The 22,647-nt window shown below is 41.4% G+C and overlaps 1 long non-coding RNA gene across 1 annotated transcript in view; it reads right to left on the minus strand.

The window, feature by feature from the left end:
- Positions 1–663: 663 nt before the first annotated feature.
- LOC140905259 (uncharacterized) overlaps positions 664–22,647 on the minus strand; it is an 83,282-nt gene continuing 61,298 nt past the window's right edge. Inside the window, exons 3-4 of the long non-coding RNA XR_012156807.1 lie at positions 12,065–12,141; positions 664–792 (exon numbers count right to left, since the gene is read on the minus strand). This is a non-coding gene — a long non-coding RNA (uncharacterized LOC140905259). The remainder of the gene's footprint in view (positions 793–12,064; positions 12,142–22,647) is intronic.

Consider the following 22,647-nt stretch of genomic DNA (forward strand, 5'->3'; position numbering starts at 1 on the left):
CACAGCTTGATTCTCAGATCCCAGCTTGAGTTTCCAGGGCTAGCAGTTAGAAAAACCATCTATTTACTTGTAAACTGAGAAATTTGATTTGGAAGACATTGAGACACAATAATCATGGAAATCCATGACGTCACTTTTAAAAATTTATTTCTTTTTTGGTAGCGAGTTAAGTTTCAGAGTAAAATTGTTCTTTCAATCCATCATTTCCCCATCGTCAAACTTTGCATAAGAGAGGTACTTACCTTGATGGGCTTTTAAAACATACCCATAGCCCTATAGATCAGCAGTATAAGGAAAAAGAGCAAGAAGAGTAAGGTCTTTAATTCTTCCAGATTGGATTAATCCACTTTGATTTTTTACAAACAAAAAAATTCAATCATGCTGTAAGAGATATACATTATTATTGTCTGAATAGGCTGGACTTGGCGACTTTTTCTTGACATCCCTTCCAGCCCAACATTTCTATTTGATAGAGAATTAGAGAAAAGCTGCTGTTCCCACAGAGGGCACATGTTTGAGATATTTTGGCCACAGCAAGAAATGACTGTCCCTAAAAAATAAAACACACAACAAGTAATTGGACATGTACTGAAGTTGTTTATTTTTAAGGTATCTTTTATGTATATAGACATTTTAAAAGGTCTTAGTTTGACCCATGTGACCTATTTTCTACCTTGGCATACATTGAGCCAGATCCGTAGCTGGTGGAAATGAATAGATGCTCCACTGAAGTCAATGATGCTGATTTCCATCAGCTGAAGGTCTGGCCCAGTGCATGACTCACGCGTGTCCCTGGGAAATAAAAAAAAAAGGAAGAAAAATATTTCATTATGGCTAGGTGTGTTCTGGACCTCTGTTTAATCAAAAATAGACTTTGCGGGCTAAATTGTGGCTTTAAGCCATAGCTGCACAGTAGGAAAAAGTGTAATGGTGCACTTTCCCATCAGGAGCTCCCAGAGGCATTGTGCTTGAGCCAGGCACAAAGCCTGTAGGAGCTTTAAGTGTCCAGTATGCATTCCTCCTAGCTAGCTACTCTCTTCTTACTGAGGAGTCAATTATGAATTCGGACTGTAGGACTAATACAATCAAATGACAATGGATGCATGACAATTGCTACCATAAAATGGTAGCTACATTAGGGACAGAATTTCAGTGCTGTTCCTTCTTTTCTGCATCCAATTTAGCACCTGCAATTACTTATGGACACAATTCTGCCATTTAGCTAAATTCCTGATTACACCATCAAATCAGTTACTTAGGCAATGTCTAGAGTGTCAGCAACATGTTGGGTATGTACAGTTATACTCCACAGTGAAAAGCAAGCTGCATCCACACTGCAGTGTGTAGCTACATGTGTCCATAAAAGGCTTTGGCCAATGGGAGGCAGTGGGGTAAGGCTCCAGCCATGGAGAGCTGCTGGAGCCTTTCCTCACTGCCAGAGCCTTTCCCTGTTGCTGAACCTTTTCCCTGTGATGAAGATGCCTGTACTGGGGAGAGACTCCAGCAGTGGGACACTACACCGCTAAAAATAGCAGGTTAGATGGGGGGAGGCATTGCTAGGCCTGTAGAGAGTGATGCAGGGACATCCCCACAGGTTTCAGATGCTTCTTTACTCACCAAAGCAGTGCCTCACCATCTGCACTGTTGTTTATACCATAGGTGCTGACTTCTAGTTTTCCCCGAGGCCCCTCCCTTGCTCTGCCTCTTCTTGCCCCGCCCCCTCCCCCACCCTTGCTCCACCTTTTCCTGCCCCCACTCCATCCCCACCCCCAGGCGCCTGCCTGCCCGCCGCTCTCCACCCTCTCCCCAAGCTGCCAAACAGCTTCTTTGGCAGTGCCCTCAGTTAGCTCATGGGGGGCGGCGCTGCCAAACGGCTGATCGGGGGCAGCGCTGCCAAATGGCTGTGGCTGGTGAGTGCTGACCACCCACTATTTTTTGTCTTTGGTTGCTCCAGAGCATCAGAGCACCCACAGAGTCAGCGCCTATGATTTATAGCCAGTCTAGGTGGACGTGCAGCGTGTGTATTCTATTTGCAGCTGTACAAAGTGTGCAGTGTAGACATGCCTTTAGACTGAAAAATACCAGGATCGGCACCTTGTATGAATTGAAGATGCAAATACACCCACAAAAATGGAAGGCCAGGACAAGCCCACTTTAAATAGCCTGGCCTAAAACTATAAATATATTGCTATTTCCTTAAGTAAATATAGGGTCCCTCTCCAAGCAGCTGCATCTGTGGCATCAATTGACGCTTCCTAGTTTCCTGAATTCCTATGTGGTGAATTGGGTGAGGGTCTGGGAACTCAGATCATCCCCCCACTGACTTCTGTGGGGAATCTGCTCAGAAGTTAACATATCCTGAGACTATATTAACTTCTAAGCTGAGCCTTCTTGTACTATGGAATTATGAAAGGTCCAAGGATGGTCAAAAGCTAGAGAGTCCTTGGAGGCTATGTCCTGGTGTCAAGACAGAGGTAAGAGCTTCACTTGGATTGCCCTCCAATGAATCCTAAGATGTTCTTATTTTAGGAGATCTGTGGGGCTTGGGAACTGAATCCCTTTGCTTCTGCCATATGGGTGGCAAACCTCATCCAGCCATCCAACCTCACCCCTCCCCGTGAAGAAGTGGGGGGAACCCCATGAGGTGAACTTCCAATTTCCTTCCTCCAGTCTTTGCTTGCTCACATAGGTTTTCTTATGGGATGGGATGATCTAGGCTATAAATCTCACCACAGGAATACTCTGAAAGTACACAAATGAAGATAAACAACATTGTCAAAAGAGGCATCTAGGAATTGGACAGTTGGTTTTGGAACTAGCTCAAAGCCATCTGGAAGTCTCTGCAAGGAGGAATTGGCTAGCAGTCTAGCTCTAGAAGGAAAAAAATCTTGGGTATTTTTCCCCCCAGCATTGTGGGTTTTTAAAAAGTTGTAAACAGCGAAACTTGCCAAGAACACTTACAGAATAGAAATTTACAAGCACATAATATTGATTGCAGATTCAGATGTCTCTTGTTTTATTTTTAATTATTATTGGAAGTTAAATGAAACAGTTATTTAAAACAGTAATATGGTTACTGTGTATCTCACTGACTTGTATCTGTTGTTTTTACTAGAGAGTGGTTAGATACTCTCAGCCCTGTATTACCCCCTCTCCTGTAAAAAGCAAACTAAAAGCTTTGTGAGCTTGACTGTACAGAAGAAATGGCAGCATTTCCTTCAAGAGGGATGGGGTTAGTAGCCATGTGAAGAGGGATAATTGCAAAGACTCAGGAGAGAGACAAGGTGGGGAGTGAGGTAATACCTTTTATTGGACCAACTTCTGTTGGCGAGAGAGACAAGCTTTCAAGCTACACAGACCTCTTCTTCAGGTCTGGGAAATATTTCCTGAAGACCTCAAGAAGAGCTCCGTGTAAGCTCAAAAGCTAGTCACTCTTCCCAACAGAAGTTGGTCCAACAAAAGGTATTACCTCACCCACTTTGTCTCTCTAATATCCTGGGACCAACACAGCTACAACAGCACTGCATACAAGTCCTAGACCTGTGTCTCTCAGGAGCCCCAGATGATGTGCTTCCTCTCTGCGGCTTACTTGTCATATGCATAGCAGCTCAAGAGTCATATGCATGGTCAATGCTGGTCATATGCATTGCCAGCTCAAGAGTGCTCCCAGTGTCTTAACCACACACTGCCCTCATCCTCTCCTTGAGCTGGAAGAGGTATGGGACTGCACTGAGCTCACTAAACATCCATAAGGATTTCTACAAATAGGCTGGATACTCCCTTGCCAGGCCCAAAATCCTGTACAATGCTTATGGGTATGGAGTAGTGCAGGCTGGGGAAAGGACGCATATGCAATATGCTCTGAACTTCTCCTTTCACGAGTTTTTCTCCTGTCTGCTAGTATTTCTTTTCCTTTGCTCTCCTCTGCACTATGCTGTGGAAGGCAACATCTAGCCCTTGGTCATTAACATAAAATCATTCCTTTTGTATCTAGCTCTTCCAGCACATACATAATGATATGTGAGATCAGCCCCTGCTCTGACAACTATCTAACATTTATACAAAGTATGTAGGACCTTGGGTCTGTCCAAATACAAATGAAGTCAATGGGTGTCTTGTCATTGACTTCTGTGGCTTTCAGTCAGGCCCCTTGACTTCAGCAGAAGTTTCTTGTGTGTTAACTTTTCTTTGTTTAATTAAGATATGCATTTCAGTTAAGTTGGTTATTTTTTAATTTAACCTGCCCATCACTGAGGTTGCTTGAAGTCACCAGACGTGATGATTATTCTGCAATATAATGAATAATCTCTTGGTCCAACTGGAATGGAAAACAGATTTAGTCACGGACAACCTCTGAAGAATCCCATTGTTTGCAGCAGTCCAATTTAATTTGAACCATCTCGTATCAACTGCTATTGATAAATGTAATACTTCACCACTATGAGACCTATGAGATACAATTACATTTTCATTGTAAAATCTGATTTAGTTGTTGAAATGATGAACTGTAGCTCACGAAAGCTTATGCTCAAATAAATTGGTTAGTCTCTAAGGTGCCACAAGTACTCTTTTTCTTTTTGGTAACGTATTGTATTTCATTATGTATTCTGCTAAGGAAAGTACAAGCCTGATGATTTAATATTGGGCTGTAGGTGGTCAGGCTTTTAATGCAGAATTAGATAAGAATGGCCTGTGATTCATACACTGCCAGGGTGTCTAACTTTAATCTCTCCATCTCTGGCTACTATTAAAATTGGGAAATAGCTGGTATAGTTTGAATCTGCAAGATTATTATTAAAGGCCATTAACAACTCATTATTTTGCAAGGGTATGTAGTTGAAAACAGTGTTTTGTCTATGTAACTTGGCTAAAATGAGATTACCTGTATTTGAAAGACTGTGTGACCTTTAAGTGCATATAACACAATTATAGAAGTTAAGACGTACAAGAAAAATACTATTGTAGGCCCTGATCTCTATTCAGATGGCACTTAGGCATGCAATTATGTCCCATTGAAGTCAATGGGATTTAAGCACATACCTAAAGTTAAGCACTTGCTTAAATGAGGTCTTGAAGAGGGATGGATTTAAGCACATGCTAAGTGTTTTCCTGAATCAGAACGTTAGAGGGAAATAAGCTTAAGTGCAGCACTTGGACCAGTGCTTAGTTATCTACACTGATGCAGGCTAAAAATCTCTTATGATAAATACATAGATTTTGCCCATTAATTAGGTGGAGAATCCAATTTCAAATGTTTTGCATGGCTGCATGAATTTTGAATATGATGATTTGTATTTTATTTGTGTCCAAAGAGGCTTGGAAACACGGAAAACGTTTTGAAAAGTTATTAAAGTTTTGTACAATTACGGAATCCCCAAGGTCTTTGGGGAGGGATAGCTCAGTGGTTTGAGCATTGGCCTGCTAAACCCAGCGTTGTGAGTTCAATCCTTGAGGGGGCCATTTAGGGATTTGTGGCATAAATTGAGGATTGGTCCTGCTTTGAGCACGGGGTTGGACTAGATGACCTCCTGAGGTCCCTTCCAATCCTAATATTCTATGATTCAGCCTGAACATGTTTTCAGCTTAAAAATAAATAAATAAAAGTAGAGACTAGTATTTGTTTACACAAAGGATTTAAAGCAGAGGTTCTCAATTTGGGTTTAGAAGACACTGTAATAACACCAGAGGAACATACGCATACTAGCAATTTCCCCCTCACATTTCTTCTAGTCTATCTTGACCTTTTTGTTTCTTTCTTGCATACCTCAGTTTCCAAGAGACTTCAGGTATGGGTTATTTCCTCATTGGAAGTAAAATAAATGGCCATAAAATACAGGACACTGTATCCTAGGCTATTTGGTTGATAAGTAGGTATACTCTTGAGTAGGGATATTAGACAGTATGAGCAATGTGCAATTTATAACTCACAAGTATAGAACAACACTAAATCTAAAGCTGTGTTCAACCCTGAGCCAGCCAATTTTCCTTTGACTGATTCTTCCATTCTTCCCTGTACCAACAGCTGAGGGAGTCTTGTCCTAATTCTCTATTAGCTTACACATTGTGTGGTTATTTATGTCTGGGAAAAAGCAGCACAAAATTAATACAGGTGTATATTAGTGGAGAATTCAGATTTTATTATTATACATTCACTTTGCACAGGTATAAATCACTACGCAAGCTACAAGGTGTTGTAGATCAGGCCCTAAGTCTTAACTTCTCTCCATACATTTTAAAATAATTTCTTAAGGGCACATGCTTAGGTTGTCATACCAAATCATGTACCCTTTTACCACCCTATCCATGTGCCAATTAAAAACACTCTGAGGTTGAGGGTTTGTCTGGAGGATCCATGTTAGGGGTACCATCCCTCACTATAGCTGTTTTGCTTTACAAAAGGAAACTCATCTGATTTCAGTAATCCTCTCTCTCAACCACCAGGAATCAAATCTCATCTAGTTTTGAAGCCTCTGTTTGTTTTCACTTACATACCTTCAAGCACTCAGCTGTTAATCCAACTCATTAGTGAGCTGCTAGGGCATACAGTAACAGTTAACCACTTCTGTGGTTTCCCATCTTAGTTAGCTATTAAAATCTATGAATCTGTATAATATCTTCAGTCAGGATATTAGTTTCATACCTTTACAACATTTCCTACCCACACATAGTTTATGACAAGCTTTCTTTACATATATCACTTAATCACTCCCTCTGTTTTCTCTAACTTCATCTATTGACTTTGTAATGGTGTTATTTAGTGTGGAAAAGCATTTTTGGAGAGCATTTGTATGAAAAGACACTATATAAAATAAATTGTATTGCACTGTAATTTATATATTTGCTGTGAATACTGCCTTAGGTTACAAGGTTGCAATTGTAAAATTTCAGTACAGAAGGCGGATAGGTGGTTTCTCAAGGAATACCTTTTCTGTCTATAGCATTTATATCTGTACTGTCATTTTCTGCTACAGCTTGTCCAATTTATATATCTCAAATCTCACACACATACATGGTGTTCATGATGGATACAATTGCTGCACTTGGGAGCCTGTTTCCCACCTTAATTTCCTTCTACCTTAAGAAATTTCTGCTGAACATCCAGAGGGCTTGCTTTAGCTAAAATTAGCTTCTGTAGTAGTTGGTCCACAGAACCTTGTCCAGAACAATCATTGTTCTTAAAGGGGATGAAATCTCCTTTTTTTCCAGTCAGTGAGGGATATCTTATTAGGTGCTCCACATCAAGCCTTTCTGCAGAGCAGGGTCTCTGTTTATGCCCAGCCATTTGCCATGTTGAGACTGACATCAGTACACCCCATTGAATATGCTCTTGAAAGTCCTTTCAGTATGTGTGTATTTGTGTGTGTGTGTGTGTGGGGGGGTGTTCCCTCGCTGACAAGTCAATCAAGTGAGCAACAGATATAAGGTCACACATGAAAGTTCGTGTGGTGCTCTTTTTTAAAATCTCTTGCTTTTAAGATCAGCCAGAAAGTGTTGTGTATAAGTCATTTGCCTCCATCGTCCCCAATAAATTCTGCAAATGCTAGAAGAATAAGTTAAGAGTTCTGTCTGATCTTAGGATGCGAATGCCCCAAGGCTTCTTTACCCTTATTTTTCTTTGCTGCAATGTCTTGTATGGCTACGGCTTTCCTAGCTGCTGAAGCTTTCTGCACCTCCTAATTGCTTACGCATTCATTGTATAATTTTGCTACAGCTTTGCTTTGATTTGTGCACACAGCCTCTTATTGAGCAAGAGCAGTGAGACAACTTTGCTTAACACAGAACTGCCATGCAGAAAAGACTGTACTGTGTTGTTATCAGACACTTATAGGCCTGGGTGTTTCAGCCAATCATCATGGCCACAACTCTGTTTTTGTCTATTGTCTGCATTCATAGAATCATAGAATATCAGGGTTGGAAGGGACCCCAGAAGGTCATCTAGTCCAACCCCCTCAATTCATATCACCTCAAGCTGTGGTCTTGTCAGAACTGGTAAGCAAGGCAGGGCTGGGCTGTAGCAGTGCTTGGATAGAAGTTCTCTAGAGAAAACCATGGCAGAAGAAAAGCTGAGTTGATAATTCAGAGGGTAACATTCATTCCCCCCATCTGTACTGAACCAGCACACTCAGTGTTAGCAACACATAATTTTATTGTGTGCCATGCTATTTGGTGTTCTTAAAGCGATAGTGTCTAGATTCACATGATTAAGTGAGAATCTCAGATTTCATTTTTTTTTAAAAAGAATAAGTTTCTAACCCTGCTGATTGCAGAAAAAAGTCTTGAAAACATGATCTAAGTGCACTCTAAAAGCTCAAAAAGCAAATGGGAAAACCCCCCTCAAAATTTATCCATTTTTTAAAAAAATCTCATGATTATTAAGCCAATCTTGTGATTTTAGAGCCTGACTCATGATCTGGGGGGTTGGGAATACTGAGCATTGTGCTGGTGCAGGGGTGCTTCCTTTCCAGGGAGATTATACAACCAAGTCCTAACTGTCATGGTTACAGGCTACTCCTCTGACCCCTCTCTGGTCTTTCCAGTGCACTTCCTTTGTTCTCAGGCCTCAAGCTATTACTTTTCATAGGGGGTGGAACAATGCAGTTCTCCACTTTTAGACTGGGTCCTACGCTATAGCATCCTGTGTATTGAACTTATCCTGCAGGTTGGACTGGATTCAGGCACCTGCAGTTATTCCCTTCAGTGACCAGTGCATTACAGTTAATCAAAACAGTTTTCTTAAAAATAGCTACAGTATATTTTTAAAAGTAGGAACAAAGTGTAACTTAAGGATTTATAAAACAACAAAAGGTCTTCATGCATGTCCCTCTTACCTAGAGTCCTAGATTGGCCTATCTTACTCTATACCCCAACCTCTGTGGGGCTGGGTCTCAGTCTTCTCTTTAATGCTCTCTCCACTTACGCTTGAATCCCTGTCTTTAAATCCAGCCAAAATTCTTTCTTCTCAGTTTCCAGGGCTTGGACTTCATGCCCAAAACTAGTTTAATGAGCTTTATGGGGGGCAGAGCCAGGGCATCAAAGTGAATGGCTCTTGAATTGTCACTCAAGTGTTTGCTATGAAGCATATATCTGGATCCTTTCTGGGTGTACTTCCTGACAATTCTGTTGTTAAATGAACTCAATATATGAATACAGTAAACATCACAATAACCCAGTCAAGATACAGTATTCATAAATTAGTACAGACAGCTCCAAATCCATAACACTGACCACTTGTCATGACAGATCCTATGTTTGAGAAAAGTGTGTGCGCGCGGGAGGGTTAACACAGCTGTCTTCGAACAATCTCATGTTCAGTATTGTAATTACAATCTAGTCCTAAATCCTACCTTCAGTTTCCACTGCATATGCTATTCTTCAATAACTATCCTATATTTTCATGTAGTGCTGATGTACATTATTAAACTACTGTCACAATTATCCTCAGAGTTGGCCGTGCTTCAGTGGGGGACAAAGTGGTTACTATTTGGAGACCTTTAAGCATCAGTTCAGGAAAAGTTGTAGAGTGCTTCTCGCTCTATTTGGCTGGAAAGTGATATATAAAAATGCAAAAGGAGAGATACTCACCCACTGCCCTGACCCCTTATGGCAGGTAAAAAGGATGAAAAGGCATAAAAGGGCCCTAAAAGCCCAATATTAGACCAGGGAAGAATTTCCCTGCCGCAGGAACTGTGAAAGACAGCCAGAAGTCTGCCTTCTGAGGACACCTTACCCAATGTTGGCACAGAGGGTGTGCCAGGGAAGGAGTGCAGCTTGCAGTGCTTTGACATTCCAGAAAGTGCTGCAGCCCAGAGCGCAGCTCAGGGAAAGGTTGCTGTAACTTGGACTGGCTCCCAGCACAGTCTAATGCCTTGTCTACACTAAAAGGAAAAGTCGATCTAAGCTACACAATTTGAGTTACGTGAATAGCTACACAGTTTGAGTTACATGAATTGATGTAGCTTAGATCTACTTACTGCAGGGTCCACATTACGCGATGTCAACGGGAGACTCGCCTTACACTCCCATCGACTCCCCTTACTCTTCTTGATCCAGTGAGTATCGGAGTCGACAGGAGAGTGATCGGTGGTCGGTTTAGCTGGTCTTCACTAGACCCACTAAATTGATCACCGATGCATCAATCCTCTGGTAAGTGTAGAGAAGGGGTCCCTCCAGTCCCCAAAACAGTCCAGGATGGGGAGGGCACTAAGGTGTCTTAAACCCATCTCAGTACCTTATGTGGGTTGGGAGATCTGTGCTGCCCATATTTGAGATGTAGCATAGAATCTTACCCAATGTCATTATCACTGCAGAGCTAAATCCTGGCCATGCTGCTGCCAGACAGCATTGTTCTTGGTTAAGCAGGTCCCTGAAAAGCTCATCATTTTACTAATCAAATATTTGTTAGTGGTGTATCTGTTTGCACCTACTATCCATTGGTTTACCTTTTGTCACACTCGGAATTTGACTGGTATCTTTCTGTGAGCCATGGACACCCCAATGGCACTCTCTTGGACAATCAGTCATATTCAAATTAACTTATCAGTTGTCTAAAAAAATTGACATTTACGTGAAAAAAAGTATTTTTAATATAACTGTCATCACTACTGCAACTTGGCTTTAGCTCAAAATCTGTAATGAATTAGAGCATTTAGCTGATGAGAACATTTCCAAGACAGCTATCAGAATAATAAATATGGCACAGAATCTATTTAAATACATTAAAAGTTTGCTTTGTTATTGAGCACTAATGCACCAATTTTGTACTGGTGGGTACTTGGTTTTACATAAAACCACACCAAAAACTTGTCTGCCTATCTATGTAGCTTTCATGTATATTTACCTAAAAATATTTAAAAAAAAATTAAAAACACTTTTGGAAAAGAGTCAAAGTCTCTCTTATTTAAATGCATGTTCAAAATAACTTTCCTTTCTTTTATATGCATTCTAAATAGAGGCACAATTGACTTTTTGTTAGGGATAGATCCAAACTCAGAATGCCTGCTGAGGACTTGGGCCTTTTATTGACAAGGAAATTTAGTCTTTGTTGCAGCTGTACTGAGCAACAGTGCCATCTAGTAACCTGTTGGATGAATCTTTTATAGCATACTTGGGCTAGTTGTATGAACATATATTGCAATCTTTTTGATGTTGCCTGACTCATGATTTGGGGGGTTGTAAATTGTTCCTATGCAGGATCTGTCACAAATTGCAGTTCTTTTAGGACTGAGCTGGCTTCAGACAAACCATATTTGTTTTTGTTTTTTTTCAACCCTTAGGTGCTGGCCTTAAACCTGTCCACCATGACATTAATGGAATTAAAGTTACAAAGCATTACATAGGCTTTTAAACATGTGACTCAGTCAGTCAATGTCACTGGCTGCAACTCAGCAAAACACAATGGAAATTTACTCTTAAAAGTCTGTATAAAGGAATCTCTTCCTCCTTGACCCTACTGCACAGATTTCATTTCTTCAAATGCAAAAGAATGATCCCTGGCAAAATCACATATTCTTTGTATGCACAGGTGAAGGATTTTTTATGTTTAACGTTGTTTTGTTTATATCCAGAGCAGAAAATAGACCTGGAGACTATTGCATTTATCTCGCTATATCACACATAACCTTATGTTGTTTTCTTGCCCTAGTTTGTCACTTTGTTTTGTAATTTTGTTTAAGAGCATACAGTGATGATTGTGATAAAAGCTTTAGTAGACCATAGAACAGGGCTCTGTTAAGCGTACTAAGCAAAGATACACTGATAACTCCAAAAAGTCTGAAATGTTGAAAATAGAAGAGACTATGAAAGAGCCACACAGCTAGGATCATATGAGTTAATGTTATCAGCACAGATAACTATTTATATCATTAAATGATGTAGCTCATTTTATTAGGTCTTTATCTGAACACTTAAGTAAGGAAGGACACCTGTGCTTAACTGATAGCTTTTCATTTTTCTTCTGTTAAATAACATACATTAAGAAAACAAAGGGACCTACTACAACCATCTTTCATGGTGTAAAACCATATTTTAATCAGTACAATGCTATGCAGGTAAAAAAGTGACCTACCGTACATGGGCTGAATCCTGCTCTCTTTTCCACTGGTGTAAATCCAGAGTAATTCTACAGAAGCCAGTGGTGTTACCCTAAAATTAAACAGTATAACAGAGCAAATTTAGCCCTATTTCTTTAAACAGTTGTTGTTATTTGTATTACCATAAAACCTAGGTGCCCTAGTTGTTGACCAGGACCCCATTTTGCTAGGCACTGCATAAATACAAAACAAGACAATCCCTGCCCCAAAGAGTTTATAATCTAAGTACAGTATAAAACAAGAGACAATAGATGTGGTGGTGGTGGGGAGCATTTTCAAGTTTTTCGTAGGCATAACAGCAAAGAAAAATTTTCAGGAGGGTTTGGAAGGAAGATATTGAGGTTGTTTGGAGGATGTTTATGGGGAGCTTCACACAAGCATGAGGGGAAGCATGGGAAAAAGAACAAAGGTTTTTGTTTGAAAATTTAACAAGGATGGCATCATGGACTGATTGGAAGTAGGAGGTGGCTTTTCAATACTGAATTAGAGAGGATAGATAGGGTGTGGAAAGGCCATGAATGCCTTGAAAGTGAATACAAGCAACTTATGTTTGAGGCAGGAGAGGGATTCGAAGAGAGGGGTGACATGGTCAAAGCTGTGAGCTAGGAAAATGATCTTTGCAGCAGCATTCTGAGTGGATATGAGCAGGGCAAGATTGAACTTGTTAAGGCCAGAGAGAAGGACTTTGTAATAACTGAGATGTGAGATGATGACAGGCTGGACAAGAGTTTTAGCTGTGTGGGTGGACAGGAAAGTTCATACCTTAGAGGTTTTATGAAGAAAGATCTGCAAGATTTAGAGATAGTCTGGATGTGAGGACCTAGAGAGAGGTCTGAGCCAAAGATGATGCCCAAGTTATGGGCCTGAATGACAGGCAGGATGGTGGTGCTGTCCATAGTGACTGAAAAAAGGAATAGAGGGGGTGGGCTAGGATGGAAAAATTAAGCACTCTGTTTTAGTCATGTTGAGCTTGATTTAGCAGCTAGACTTCCATGAGGAGATGTCAGAGAGGTGGATTGAGATTATAGTTTGGATGGAAAGAGACAGGTCTGGGGTTGAGAGATAGATCTGTGAGTCATCAGCATAGAGATGGCAACTGAATTTGTGTTTGTGGATTTTATTATCCAGAGAGAAGGTGTCATAAATATAAAGGGAAGGATAAACCCCTTTAAAATCCCTCCTGGCCAGAGGAAAAATCCTCTCACCTGTAAAGGGTTAAGAAGCTAAAGGTAACCTCGCTGGCACCTGACCAAAATGACCAATGAGGAGACAAGATGCTTTCAAAAGCTGGGAGGAGGGAGAGAAACAAAGGGTCTGGGTCTGTTGATATGCTCCTTTGCCGGGGATAGAACAGGAATGGAGTCTTAGAACTTTTAGTAAGTAATCTGGCTAGGTATGCGTTAGATTATGATTTCTTTAAATGGCTGAGAAAAGAATTGTGCTGAATAGAATGACTATTTCTATCTGTGTGTCTTTTTTGTAACTTAAGGTTTTGCCTAGAGGGATTCTCTATGTTTTGAATCTAATTACCCTGTAAGGTACCTACCATCCTGATTTTACAGGGGTGATTCCTTTACTCCTATTTACTTCTATTTCTATTAAAAGTCTTCTTGTAAGAAAACTGAATGCTTTTGCATTATTCTCAGATCCAAGGGTTTGGGTCTGTGGTCACCTATGCAAATTGGTGAGGATTTTTACCAAACCTTTCCCAGGAAGTGGGGTGCAAGGGTTGGGAGGATTTTGGGGGGAAAGATGTGTCCAAACTACATTTCCCAGTAAACCCAGTTAGAGTTTGGTGGTGGCAGTGGTTATTCCAAGGACAAAAGATAAAATTAATTTGTACCTTGGGGAAGTTTTAACCTAAGCTGGTAAAAGTAAGCTTAGGAGGTTTTCATGCAGGTCCCCACATCTGTACCCTAGAGTTCAGAGTGGGGGAGGAACCTTGACAGAAGGTGTAGAGGAAAAAGAGAAGGGGAACAAAGACAAAGAACTGTGAAAGCTGAAAAGAAAGCTGAAGAAGGGAAAGGAGGATCCTCCCAAGGATCCACAGAAAGAGTGATTAAAGTGACAGGAGGAGAACTGGGAGAGGCCAGATTTCCAGCAGACAAGGGAGGACAAGATTTCAAGAAGAAGAGCATGGTTGACTGTGTAAAGGCAGTTAACAGGTCAAGAATGGAGGATAGAGAACTAATTCTGAGCTTTGGCTAGGAAGAGGTCATTAGAGACTTTGGCAAAAGCGCTTTCAGTGGAGTGAAAGGGGTGGATGCCATAACTGAGGGGGTCTAGGATGGAATTGGAGGAAAGGAACTCCAGAGAGTGTTTGAAGACAGAATATTCAATGAGCTTATAGATGAAAAGGAGAAGAGAGATGGGGCAGCAGCTGGAGAGGCAAGTGGGGTCAAAGTGTGTTGGTTTTTTTTAAGATGGGAGAGACTAAAAAAATTTTTGTCTTGTGAGGGGAAAGAGCCAGAAGAGAGTGAGAGGTTAAAGAACAGCATAAGGGTAGGGATGAGAGTGCGCATGAGGGAGATCAGAAGATGGGATCGGTTGGGTTTGGGTCACTGGGGCAAAAAGAGGAGTTAGAAGAGTAGAACAGATGAGAAACTTCTGCATTTGTAGGGAAGCAGGAGGGATAAAGTTATAGGAGGGAAAAGGGGAAGTAAAGGCCAGCACAGGGGAGGGGTAAGATTAGTCGTATTTTGTCAATATTCTCTTGGAAGAAATTAGTAAGATTATGTGCAGAACCAAGAGGAGGGGAGGGTTTGAGGAGTGAGTCAAAGGTGTCAAAAAGGTGGCTGGGATCATGGCTTAGGTGATTCAATTAAGTTGGAGTAGTAGAGTTGTTTAGCTAGGCAGATGGCAGAACTGAAGGAGGTGAGAACAAATTTGTAATGGAGGAAGTCAGCCTGGTCATGGGATTTCCACTAGGGACACTCCACAGCATGAGACCTGGAACATCAGAAAAGATGTTGGGAGTGAGCGTGGACTGGGGGTTGGTAGGGCAGACCTTGCAGTGGGAAAGAGGGTCAAAAATGTCCAGGGGTGAAGGAGAATGAAGCAAGGAAAGAATTACAACCATAAAGATGGAAGAAAGGGAAGAGAGGATAGGGAGGAGAAGACTGAGAGAAGACAAGCAGTCATTAGTGTTGATGGACTGGAGGTCATGGAAAGGCCAAGTGATGACAGGCCATGAGACAGAGAGGGGCTGATCAACAATGCTGAATGTGACCAGGTGAAGGTCAGAGAGTGGGAATTCATCAACAGAGAGCTCAGAGAAAGAGCAGTGCTTGGTGAACATCAAGTCAGGTGAACAGCTCTTTTGGTGAGTGGGACAGTTGAATCAGCTTTAAAGAAGAGCTGAGGGCAAGAAAATGTACAGCTGAGGAGTTGGGTGTCATAAACATGGAAAATGAAGTCACTGAGGATGAGATTGTGAGGTTACTTTAAAGACTGTTACGTTATAATACCGAGACTCTGCTAACATTCAAGACTCCTGAAGTCCAGTAAGGGGTATAGACTGCTGCTTATTTAAAACAAATAGATTTTTAACAAGCTAGCCATGAATCTAGAGTATTCCTTCTAATGAATGGGATGTCACAATGGGAAGGTCACTGGGTGGCAGCTAATAATTGCCAATTGGCTAAAGACAGTGAGAGTCCCTGAATGAGTGTTTGATGAGCAGGTGGGATGGGGAGCAAGCGATCTGACAGTTCTGCACAAGTTAAGACCCTGGGATACAGTGAGACAAAAGCAGCTAAAGAAAAAAGAATTTTTAAAGTACTACCGAAGTTCGTGGGAGAATGAAATACTTTACATACATAGCAGATGAATGCTCACTAGATCTCTTTTCATAAGGCCTGTGATACAAAATCAAATTAAACGGAAGACCTGATGTTGCTAGCAGAACCCATTGAGTTCAGTGGGATTTCTTGTCTGGAGGGCTTTACAGGGTAAGACCCTAGAAGTTTAAATCTCCCTAAAGACTGATATTTCTTCATTAGTATAGAATAGGAACGAGAGAGAGAGAGTCTCTAAAATCAAAGGGTAAAAAACCCTAAAAATACCCCTCTATTTCCCCCTCAACATGTGTGTAATAACTGACGAGATAATCCCATTCTGTACCATGCAGGGGAACAGATTAAAAAATGCTCATGTAGACTATCTCTATACATATCAATAGAAAATCTGAGTTTCTGTATCTTGTTCTTAAGGGGCCAGATCATCAGCTGGTGTAAATCAGTGCAGCTACATTGATATCAGTTGAGCTACAGCCATTTACACTTAGCAGAGGATATGGCCCTTAAGTGTTTAACTTTTCGTGATGGATCATTTTTTGGTAAGGACCTCATTCTTCTTAGTGGAGCCTGTCACTTGCCTCAGGGACTTGGGTAAAGAATGGCTATGAACAAATCACTAACATTAATGAAAGCTGTCAGTGTTGATGGAAGGAAGTACGTGTGTGGTTTCTCCATTCCTAAAATACCTGCAAAAATCTAAGCCCTTAACTTAATGACACATATGCCCAGTCTTGTTCTACAGTGTCAGCTAGAAATATATTTTGAGGGTTGTTCACATTCAAATACAGTTCTTAGATAACATAACAGAATATATATAAATGGTATTAATAATTTATTTTGTTTTTAGATGCAGGTAAAGTTCATTTATCTGACAGCAAAACATATAGTCCTAAGCAAGACAATTCAGAAATTGCATTTTTCTGGTGCTAATCAATTTGGTATTTTTATTGGGTATATTTTGGTTGCAGTTTCCCAAGAAAAGTCCAGGGGATGAGTCTTACAAAGGTTTTATAAGTGCAGAAAAAAATCCTGGTTCTGGTAGAGGACAGTCATAATCAAAAGTAAGGAAGTGAGCTCAGATCTGAGTCGAAGCAAGAGCTGCTCCTCTCTGTGTTGGCAAATAATCTAATAATATTTTATATTATAAGCCTAAAGACTTAAGGCTGACTAGAAAGTATTGTTGATTTACTCTTGTACTCTCTATAAACTAGCGGCTGATCTGACTACAATGTGTTCCATTTCCTATTTCTGTAATATCGTACGTTGCTTGTTTTTCCTGCTGCGGTGCCACCTCAGTCTGTGAGCTCATCAGATCTCACAGGTTTAGCAGGGTCAGGTTTAGATGTGGATCCTCTAAGGCAGGGGTAGGCAACCTATGGCACGCGTGCCAAAGGCGGCACGCGAGCTGATTTTCAGTGGCACTCACACTGCCCGGGTCCTGGCCACCGGTCCGGGGGGCTCTGCATTTTAATTTAATTTTAAATGAAGTTTCCTAAACATTTTAAAAATCTTATTTACTTTACATACAACAATAGTTTAGTTATATATTAAAGAATTCTAGAAAGAGACCTTCTAAAAATGTTAAAATGTATTACTGGCACGCGAAACCTTAAATTAGAGTGAATAAATGAAGACTCGGCACACCACTTCTGGAAGGTTGCCAACCCTTGCTCTAAGGAATGCACAGTTGTTGTTGTAAGTGCTGCTGGAAATCTAATAGGTAGTGTTCTCCCCTCTGATTTGGTCCTGAACTAGTGCCCAAACATAGTATGAAAGGGCACTATGCTGCTGGAGGTGCTGCCTCTTGGATTATAGATTAAGCAAAAGACTTTATTTCTTGTGAGCATTGACTATTATTGCTCTGCAAGCCCTTCCAGGGCTGGTTTGAAACATCTGCATTTCTTTCATGCCAGAACTACAGTTTTTAGGCTTAGTGGCAGAAGGATTGTCTTGTGGATGAAGTCCTGGGATACAGGATACCCGACTCCAGTTCCTGACTGTGCCACAGACTTCTTGTGTGACCTCAGAGAAGTCATTCTCTGCGTTTCAGTTCTCTATCTGTAATGGGGATAATAACACTTACTGTCTCCCGTCCTTTGTCTTGCCTATTTAAATTATGAGCTCTTCAACATAGGGAACATCTTCGTGTGTTTGTACAGTGTCTAGCACAATTGGGCCCAGGGCTGGCTGAGGTCTCGAGGCACAACTGTAATACAAATTTAATAATAATAAAGGCGGATATTAATCTCCCCAAAATTGAGGATTGTTCACATTCAGGGTCCATTAGACATATAGGACCCCATTATGCATATGGGGAATTTGAATCCTGATCTGGGTTGAGATTCCAATTTCTCCGAAGTTTCAGGTGTGCGACTCAAGGGTCTGATTTGAAAGCATTTGTAGTCAGAACTGGTATGAATCACATCAGTTTGCAAGTCCCCAAGATTTGGGTTTGAATGAAATTGGTCTTCAGTGCCTCATTCTCCTTGTGAACCAGCCAGCAAAGTTCAATTCCCCATGTGTTCCCATCAGTTAGCTTATTTGCCAGAAATCCGTTAGAATTTTTCAGGTGGTCTACTGGTCTCTACTGGTTTAAACTGGGGGAGGAGTAACTCCAGAAACCAGTAGAACTATAGATCATGGTTTTGTTCCATAACCTAGTTTGGCCAGTTGCAACCAACTGGAAATTCTCATCTGGGGTATTTCCACTAGGGAATGCAAGTGGAGCTAGCAGCCATACTATATCATGGGACGTTTCTCAGCCAAAAACTATAATCACAAATATACACTGGTGAGCAGCAAATTCAGAATGTTCAGGGATATTCAGACAGAGCAAAAAAGTGTGTGTTCAGCTTTAACCAAGAGCTCACAGACTTGACTATGTTTGTGTAGACACACCTGCTCTAGTTTTAATTTGACTAGCTTAAATAACAGCAGTGAAGTCTGCCCATGACCTTGGGTGTGTACTCAAGCAGGTGGCCTGTGCTTCTGTCCACGCTGCAGCAGCTTCACTGCTATGGTTACTCGAGCTAGCTAGATCAAAGCTAGCTTGGGTATGCCTAGCCATGCTGCAGTCACACCTCTGGTTGTAGTGGACACAATAGGTTCGTAAATAGAAGTCAGCTTTGAACCAAAGGCTGATCATGTGAATGTGTTCAGGACTGGAGTAGAATATTTTACAACTCTTTACAAAATACACTATGGCACTTTCTCAAAAGCAAGGATTTTAACAACGGTGCTTCAGTTTGGGTAATCATATGTTGAACTCCTAAGTTTCCCCTCCCGTTTTAATTGGCTATGGTATTTGTCTTGCTTCTTGTCCTCAACTGTTTTGTAATTGTATTTGCTGTTAAACTGTTGCTAGGTTGTACTTCAGACTTGGCTGCAGGTAAAGTGTATAAAGTGATCCCTGATTATACACTGTTTATGACATAGTTTGGGACAAAAAGTGCTAGATGGATCTAATCCTGTGCCATTAAAATCAATGGGAATTTTGCATGAGGAGAAGGATTGGGCCTTTTAAAAGTAACATTTTATTGCATTATTGTGCATGGACTGGATACATCACTGAGGAGTTCTAGAGATAAGAAAATTTAGTTTCTTAGCGACTGATCCTGAGAAATTAAGTCAATGACGGTTGTGGGTGCTCAGCACATCTCAGGCCCATGCCCTTAAATCTTTCTAGATGTGCACAATGGATTTTTTTAATTGTATTTTAATTGGTTTAAAGGCCTTGTTAATGTCCACAGGCTTTGCTGTGGAAATTCAGTCTTGGAAATAATGATGTATATCATAAAGGTTACTAGTGTTTAGTTCAATAGGGGAATTTGTAAATGTAAATATTGTCAAATGTTTACTAATCCAACATGCAGACTGTGATCAAGGGTAGTGTTCCACTAGGTTAGAATACAACAAAACTATAATCCTTCTTAACCGCCAATCAATTTATGTTTTATTTTGCTTTGTTTAGAAACATACTGTTCTTTGTTCCATTTAGTATCTTAGCAAATATATGAATGCCAATATTATGTAACTGTTTTCAGTCTTCTATACATGCAAATAATCTCTCTGACCCATATTTAGCTTGAATTCATCCCACTTTTTCCTGCACTCATTTTCAATTATTGTCATGCCTTGGTTATTACAACAAAAAAGTATTTTTATGTTCATGTTTGTGCAACACTGAAATGGACACTGCACGTTGGAGCTTATTATTATTTCTTTAGTTGTAAACGATATTTAAAACACATCTATACAAGAGTTCTTGGCACTCTCAAAGTTAGGCTTAAAAATCCCATAGGGCAAAATTGCTACTTGCCTTTACATGGGTTTTCAGGGATGTATGGAGGCTTAAAACATGTAGGGAGTGGAAAGGCGTGGGAAGTGGATGGAGTCTTGGCTCCACTCCCAATGTATCAAAGTTGGCCTGGAAGGACTGAGTCAGCACAAGGTGGAGGAAGTAACCTGCACTCTGTAAAGGACTGCAGTAACTACTCCCCTAACTCCTGAGCATAGAGAAACTAGGGAAGGAATTGTCTACTGCAATCAGAGCTGTGACTGTAGACACACCTGCTCTAGTTTTAATTTGACTAGCTTAAATAACAGCAGTGAGGTCTGCCCATGACCTTGGGTATGTATTCAGACAGGTCACCTGTGCCGCTGTCCACGCTGCAGCAGCTTCACTGCTATGGTTACTCAAGCTAGCTAGATCAAAGCTAGCTTGGGTATGTCTAGACATGCTGCAGTCACACCTCTGGTTGTAGTGTACACATACTGCTTAAGTCACAATACTTTCCCATCGCTCCCTCTGAAGCAATGCAGTTACATGCCAGCCTGCATGCTGGCCTAGAAGTTAGGGCACAATCTAGCCCAAAATGGTGACCACCCACTGGCATCAAAATAATCTATAGGAAACAAATTACTGTAGCTAGCCAATAAATGAAGGCAGCAGAAAAGCCACTGTCAACTCACACAAGGACATATCTCAGCCTTTGCCCAAACCATAGGGAATAGAATATAAATATGAAAAGAAAAGTATCAAAGAAAATCCCCAAGAAAAATTGCTATACAAAGAAATGTCCTTTAGCTTGAGAGCAATTTCTTTAGAAAGTCCTATACAGTTCTGAGAATGTGATGGATATTCCTCCCCACGCCTTCTTATTAGAAAACAGTTCCTCGCTTTCAGAAAATCTGAGAACCACTAGACTACTCCACCTAATTCCATGCTAATTCTAGGCTTCAGCATTGGGGGCTTCTCCTAGAGAAGCTAGCCTTGATGTTGGGTGACCATATTTCCCAAAAGGGAAAACAGGACACTGCCTTGGGCTAGCCAAAGGCCTCCACCTCCCCACATGTAGGGTTGGCTCTAGCCGCTCGCCCCCCCCGCCCTCCCCGGCCCGCGCTGCTCACCCTCCTGGCTCATGCCACTGACTCCTCTTCCACTGCTCTGGCCTGAGCCGTTCATCCTCCTGGCCCGTGCTGCTGACCCCTCCCCACCATGCCAGGTTGACCTGTGCCACTCATCCCCCTCGGCCCACTTGCCGTCGGCCCGAGCTGCCCGCCAACCCACCCGGGCAGGGCTGCCTAGCCCAAGCTGCTGACCCGAGCCTTCCCTTTCCTCACATGGGGCTGGTGTTGCCCCCTGCATGTTCCTCTGTGCCCTGCTAAAGGTCGCACCCCACTTTTTTTGGCAAACCTGGGCATTTGTCAAGAGCAAAGGGGACACATGCCCAGTTTTTGGGATGGCTGGGACAGGGCTTAAAAACCGAACTGCCCCGGCCAGAATGGGACATATGGTCACTCTACCTTGGTCTCAATACACTGAAAGAAGAAATTGTACCATACTGTTGTAAAATGCTGTTTACCTGGTGCTTTGATATCCTTTCTGGCACTGTCGTCATCTGCAGATATGTAAAAGCAACACCTCTTTCAGTGAATGCAAAATAGGGAGAGATTTTGGAGGCACCCACACAGAACATTATAAAAATCTACCTGCTTGCCTGGAATATTAAAAACAACATCAACAGACAAAATATTGATGTTATCAAATCTGTTGTCACTGCACCTAATTCAATTTAAGTTCATTCAAGTTTCTTTTCACCTTTTAGACAATTGAAAGCTTGAAGACAGAGTCTGATCTCAGTAACAACGGTGCAAATCTGTAGCAACTTCACTGATGTTGGCAACTTTGGATTTACAAGGGTGAAAATTAGATCAGGAACTGGTTCTCACTTTCTAAATTGGACAAGCCAGTTAATAGAAGCATCTGGCTTCAACTTTTTCCCCCTGTAAATTTACCAGAGGGATTTCTATAATGACTCTATTTAGCTCACTTTTCATTCCTCAAAGTGTCAAGCTCTTCTGCCGGAGACTCAAGTTCATGTTTTGCTATCTGCTGAACCAGTTAGCAGGAGCTAAAAATATCAGAATGAAAATCTAGCCTTTAGTTTGTATATTAATCCATCACTTTAGGCCTCACATACATTTTCTTATACATTCGAATTCCTTTTGCAATTAGGCTGAGTCAGCTCTCTGTTATGAATTTGTGAACAGGCACCCACAGTGGCATAACAAGGCCCCAGAGGGCCCTGGTACAAGAATAGGTTAGGGGACCCCTCCGCTGGCTCCCTTTTCCTCACTCCCCAGGGCTGAGGACCACACCACCTGCAACACTTCCCCTGGAGCCATTCAGCTCAGCCACAATGGGACTCAGGCACTGCTCACCTGGCCCCCCGCACTGCATACCCTTATTCCAGCCCAGC

This window comes from Lepidochelys kempii, chromosome 1, assembly GCF_965140285.1.
Source record: "Lepidochelys kempii isolate rLepKem1 chromosome 1, rLepKem1.hap1, whole genome shotgun sequence".
NCBI lineage: Eukaryota > Metazoa > Chordata > Testudines > Cheloniidae > Lepidochelys > Lepidochelys kempii.